This window comes from Miniopterus schreibersii, assembly GCF_964146895.1.
Source record: "Miniopterus schreibersii genome assembly, chromosome: X".
Classification (NCBI taxonomy): domain Eukaryota; kingdom Metazoa; phylum Chordata; class Mammalia; order Chiroptera; family Miniopteridae; genus Miniopterus; species Miniopterus schreibersii.
Genome location: NC_138104.1, coordinates 22,176,355 through 22,182,425, shown reverse-complemented (window position 1 = coordinate 22,182,425; position 6,071 = coordinate 22,176,355).

The window sequence follows — 6,071 nt, the reverse complement described above, 5'->3', positions numbered from 1 at the left end:
TTTCCCCATTGATCCCTTCAACCCCGCGCCCACCCCCAGCCCCAGGCCTTCACCAAACTATTGTCTGTATCCATGGGTTATGCATATATGCATATAAATTCTTTGGTTAATCTCTCCCCATTTCCAAAATTTTAAAATGAGTAGTGAATCATAGAATCTGAGAATTAAAAGGAACTTTAGAGGCCATATCTACCCTACTACTCAGGGCAGAAATATCTTCCTGATAATCTGCAAAGCTCTGTAAATCAGCTTGTTCCACGTTTAGGCATCCTCTAATGGTTAAAAATGTATTCCTTAGGTTGAGCAAAAATGAGCATTACACTATTTCTAACCCTTCTTTAACATGACAGGGCTTTAAAACATCAGTCATGTCACCCCCAGTCTTCTGTTCTCCAGACTAAATATCCTCAATTCATTTAAACTATGATTCATGGGATATGGTTTCCAGACCTTTTGCCATTCTAGTGACTTGAGCATAGATCTGCTCAGTGTGTAACTTGTAGCTTATTTAAAACCCTCTTTTGTTTCTTGCATGGACTACTATTTGCCTGATTCTATGCTTATCTAACTGACTTTATTTTAACCCGGATGCTGGGTATTATGTGCATCCTCAATAACCATCTCTTTGTTGGGGCTTTTATTTCAACCCTTATAATGTTTTTTCTAGATGTTGAGTCTCTCATGTAGAAAATCATATTCTCTATACCAATGTTTCTCAATCTTTTTTTCCTTTTTTTTCACATTCCTAAAGAGCCTTTTAACATATTTTTCCAAATCTCTCCTGTGAAATTTTAATAACATAGATATGCTGTATATGTGTTTATGTACTATATGTATATCTATGCTCTCTATATAAAAAGATATTTTTTCACTCCTCAAGAACCAGTTCTTGCTCTCTTGAGGGTGACATCACTCCCATTGAGAGTGCTTACTCTATATTATCAAGTTTCTTTAATCTGATATTTGATCAACCAGATTAATAAAAGTATTTGATGACTTAGTGTACAGGACAGAATACTGCAGCATAACCTTAGAGCCCTCCCCTTATTAGCAATCACTTTTAATAATGTCATTCAAACTTGAGGCAATCCATATTACTTCTGCTACTATGTAGGTCCTATTTTTCCGTCTTCTTCATGAGGTCAATGTGAGACTTTTTCAAATGTCTCACTAAAATTCAGATACATTACGCTATAGTATTCCCTTCATCTAACCTTCCAGATACCCATTCAGAAAAGGAAATGGGCTTAGTTAAGCATGACTTGCTTTTAGTGAGCTCATGCTTACCCTTAGTGATTTCCGCTCCCTTTAAAATGATATGCTTAATAGTGCATGCTAGACTTTTGTCAAAGGCCAAGGCCATCCATGTTCACTGATCTATAGTTCCCAGGATCTATATTGTGTACTATTCAAAACCACCACCCCTTTTCACTAAAAATTGCAGCAATGTTTGTCTGCCTCTTTACATATCTCACCTCTTCCCTTTGCCATAATTTCTCAAAGGTTACTAAGACTGGCTCTGTGATCACATCTGCACATTCTCTTAGTAGCCTCGGATGTAATTTGTCTGAGCCTGGAAACTTGAACTCATTGAAGGAAGCTAAGTGCTCCCTTATTATCTCCTCATCTATCTTGGGCTTTAATTCTCTTTCCAGTTCAAAGATCATGCTTCTGATGGAGAGGTTAAGTAACTTGCCCACAGTCACACACCTAGTAAATTGGCAGAGTTGGAATTTAAATCCTGCCCTGCCTGACTCTAAATTCTGGCTCTTAACCAGTGCGCTATGTAGCTTTCAAGTATCAAATAGTGATATGGCCCATGGGTGCTATATGAATTCTAAAGACAGAGGGAGAGCTCTTCCAGCAAGTGTAGTCAGTGCAGGCTTAGGAGATAAAATTTGAACTGGATCTTTAATAATGAGTAGGATTCCAATATAAAGAAAGAAGTGATGTGAGCTTATATGGTAGGATGATAAGGGAACATTGAGGATAGCATCCTAGGCAGCGGAAATAATAAAGAATCTCTACCTTGGGTCTGTCTCATAGTACACTTGGTTGATCATTATCAATACTGAGAATACAAATGGTCAAGAGATTGCCAGGGTGTTCCTGCTTTCCCTTGCCTAGTAACAGTTCTTTCAAACTGTTGCTTACTACTTGTACACCCTTGGGCAAGGCACAATCCTCCTGAGACTTGCTTTCCTGTTTTATAAAATGGGAGCAATAGGCTTACTTTAGAAGGTTGTTGTGAGGATTCAATCAGCTAGTTACCACATGTAAAGTATTTAGAACACTGCATGGCATACAAATGGGACTTAACAAATATTTATTTCTGTAATTATTATTATTACAGTGATTCATTTATTCATTCAACAAGCATTTACTGAGCTCCTACTGTGTGCCAGAAACTGCTAGGACCTGGGGATATAATTGTGAGCAATAACACATATAATCTCAGCCCTCAATCAGTTAAAAATCAACATGGTTTTTATTTTGTGGAAGTTTTCAGTCTGTACTTTTTGTTTGTTTGTTTCATATTCAAGGTAAAGTGTTACATTTTAGTTATTTCTTCAAAAGTTTTGATCTCCTTCAAAAGTTTTTAGGGAAAGTGATAAGGAGCCTTTTGATCCAGTAGCCCAGAATTTGTGGAGTAAATTGATGGCTACTCTCTCCAAGATGCCTTCTGATTAATTCCATCTCAGCCTTCACTCAAGTATTGGGTTCTGCTCTTTGGCCTCCAGCTTCAACCATAGGCCAATCATTTCCCCCTTTTTGGGAATTTTTTGACCCTAGGTTGTGAAATCTAGTCCTCTTATGAAGAAAAGCCAGCTGTACCCTGTGTGTGTGTGTGTGTGTGTGTGTGTGTGTGTGTGTGTGTGTGTGTGTGTGTTGGGGTTGCTGCACATCAGTATACTGTGTCTGTGGGGCAGCACCATCTGGTTTGGGCCAGCTAACTGCAGTCCCTGCCTCTTTTGACTTTACAGTCCCCCAAGGCTAGTGAGAATATGAACAGAAGCCACAGAAGAGGATGAACTGTCAGATTCCAAAGCAAATAGCCTTGGGCCAGTGTGGGGTGTAGTTCAACCAAGACTTTGGAAGAGGGTAAATTGGACATCTTTCCTGTTGGCCTGGTTAAAACAAAAATATGCTTCACTGGGCTGTCAGCAGAACTTCTTTTAATTAAGGGAAGCAAATCATTTGCTTTGTCAACTAAAGGGTTCTAGTTTCTTGCTATTAGTCAAAGGAAACCTCTGTTGTTAGTAATTGAAATAGTTACAGTTGTTCCTAATCTGTGACTAATCAGATCTATACTCTTCTGCTTAGTCACCAAGCCCCTCCTCCACCAAGAGATGTCATTTTAGCCATTTTTCATGATTGGCTTCACCACTACTGGTGTTGCTGGTCTAGCTGGTCTTTGTGTTCTATTTTTCAGGGCTGGACAAAATTTTCAGGAACATAACTACTTCTGACTGGTGCTGGGGTAGGGAAATCAGAGCTGGAAAAGATTGTCTGGGGATGATGCTTTGGATACAGATGTCATCCAAGGCTTAAGCATACATTATAGCTGACGGTCAGCCCCAGAGAACTGAGCACTGGGTACTAGGCAAAAGTAGGCAAAGCCATAAACAGAAGGTAAGGCAAGCAGTCAGGAATTTAGGTGACCCAGAACTCACAAACCAGTAAGTATAGTGCAAGGTGGGATGGAGCCAAATAGTGCAAAGCAAAGGCTGAGAGCAAAGTAAAAGATCATTCAAAATGGGTGCAGGAAATGATTCAACCCTACCCCCATGTTTTTACTCAAGATATCTCCCTATTGACTGTCCTTTCTTGCCACTTCATCTATCCAAGTCTCGAGTATCCTTTGATTCTCCAACCTTACTCTCCATGATGTCTTTTTCCTTTCTCATTGATCTGCAACCTCTAAATAATCATCTCCCTTTGATTCAGTATCATATCACACAGGGTTCTAGTTAATGATTCTCCAACTGTTTCATGTGTGTACTTGGATTTCCTTAATCTGTAAACTCCTTAAAGACCACAACTCTGGCTTTTGTACTCCCCAGAGTGTGAAACACAGGGCAAAGCACCAAGTAGATGTGCAGCAAATACTTGGCAATGGATTCCAGAGACATTTAGAATAGGAGTCAGTAACAACTTAGCAAGAGACCCTAAGATGGGCCCATCACACACACACAAAAAGTGCTTAGAAGATCAAATAAGAGTGTCTTCTGGAATTTCAAAACTTGAGAAACAAGGGAGGTATGAGGGAAATGATAGCATCTCTTTGTCAGAGATACACATCTATAAACAGCTCTTTGAGTTCTGGGAAAGCTTATAGAATTAGAACGAAAGGGTGGAGGCAGCCTGAACTGTCACTGAGCCTGGGAGTAAAGTTTGGGAGCAAGTTGGAAACAAAATTACAAAGAATTTTAAACATAGGGGAAATAAATCTTTTTCAATCCCAGTAAAATGTCATTCTCCTGGGCTTCACTAATTTAAGACTTTTGAAAAATTGGACTAAAGGAAGCTGTAGCTTATTATAGCCAGATCTTGAAAGAAATGAGTTGCTAAACTAATTAAGCCTCTTCAGTGTTGGGAGAGGTAGTGGGGGATAAAACAAAGTCTTATTTGACTTAGTTAAAAGAAGTTTTCCCAGTTCCCTCCTAGAGCTCTTTAGAAGTCTTATTAAGCTAATTATTAAGTCCTGGTTTTATAGTCATTATTTTCCTATGTTTCCCTTATTGTAAATACTTAGGAATATTAAAACTTCATTTAAAAAATTTATAATTTTGACTTTTCACTATTTAGAACCATTCCCTCTCCTCAGCTGGTGCCAAGGAAAAAAGGGACTATGGAAAGCTCTAAAGTTCTGGGAGTTTTCATGTGCTATCTCATTTAATCTTTACAGAAACAACTCTGCACAGAGGTATTGTTTTTCCTGGTTAACAGAGATAAAGAGATGCTAGGTGGAGGGTGGGGTGAAATGTTAAGTGACCAGCCTCAGGCCACATAAGAAAGAAATAATGAAGACCTGTTTTTTTAAAAAGCAATTCCAAAGTCCTCCAGCTTTCTCCTAGACTGTGTTGCTTCTAAATTGAAAATAACCATTGACCGATACGAAGTTCAAAGACTTTTCTTGACAAATCTTGCTTTGTTAACACATTTAAGAGAACATAAATTCATGAGAAGAACACATGGTCAAAAACAGAGATGATATTTGTAATAGCCAAAACCTGCAACCAACCCAGATGTGCTAATTTTAGAAATGGAAAACATATTCGTGTCTGCTTTGGGTGGGAAAGGAGGTAGAAAAAGGGAGGTGGTGCAGTTATGATAGGATAACACCCCAAAGGATCCTTGAGATGATGGAACTGTTCAGTATCTTGACTGGGGTGGAGAATACATAAATCAATGTATTCAATGATAAAAATATATAGAATGAAATGCACACACAGATGATTATAAGTAAAACAAGAAATCTGCAGAATATTGGTAAGTTGTATCAATATCAATATCAATATCGCAGTTGTGATATACTAGAGTTTTGCAAGATGTTAGCATTCAGGAAAGAGCAAACAGAATCTCTCTGTGCTATTTCTTATAACTGCATGAGAATCTATAATTATCTCAAACATTTCAATAAAAAATAGATTATATGTACTGGGAAGGTTTATATATACATCAAATATATTCAATCTACTCAGGCAGAAATCACTTTTGAAAGGTGAATTACAGTGGTCTGGTAGATTTGAACATTGTAGTCAAGACTTAGAGGTGGTGGGACTCTGAGCACAAGGAGAAAGTTCACACAGGTCGCTAAGCCTGACTGAGTGCAAAATAATGGGAGTGTGGTGTGAAATTCTAAAGAACAAATTTCACGCTTGGGGGCTTTTTATTCAAGGCCATAACTTTGCAGGTACTTCTGCTCTTTTCTGGGAGATTGAACCCTGCTCCCAGAGACCTGACTACGATGGGCCTCAGTCAGAAACAGCTACATAATATGTGAGGCCCAGTGCAAACTGGAAATGTGGGGCCTCCTGTTTAAAATGTATAAGGAATTTCAAGACGGT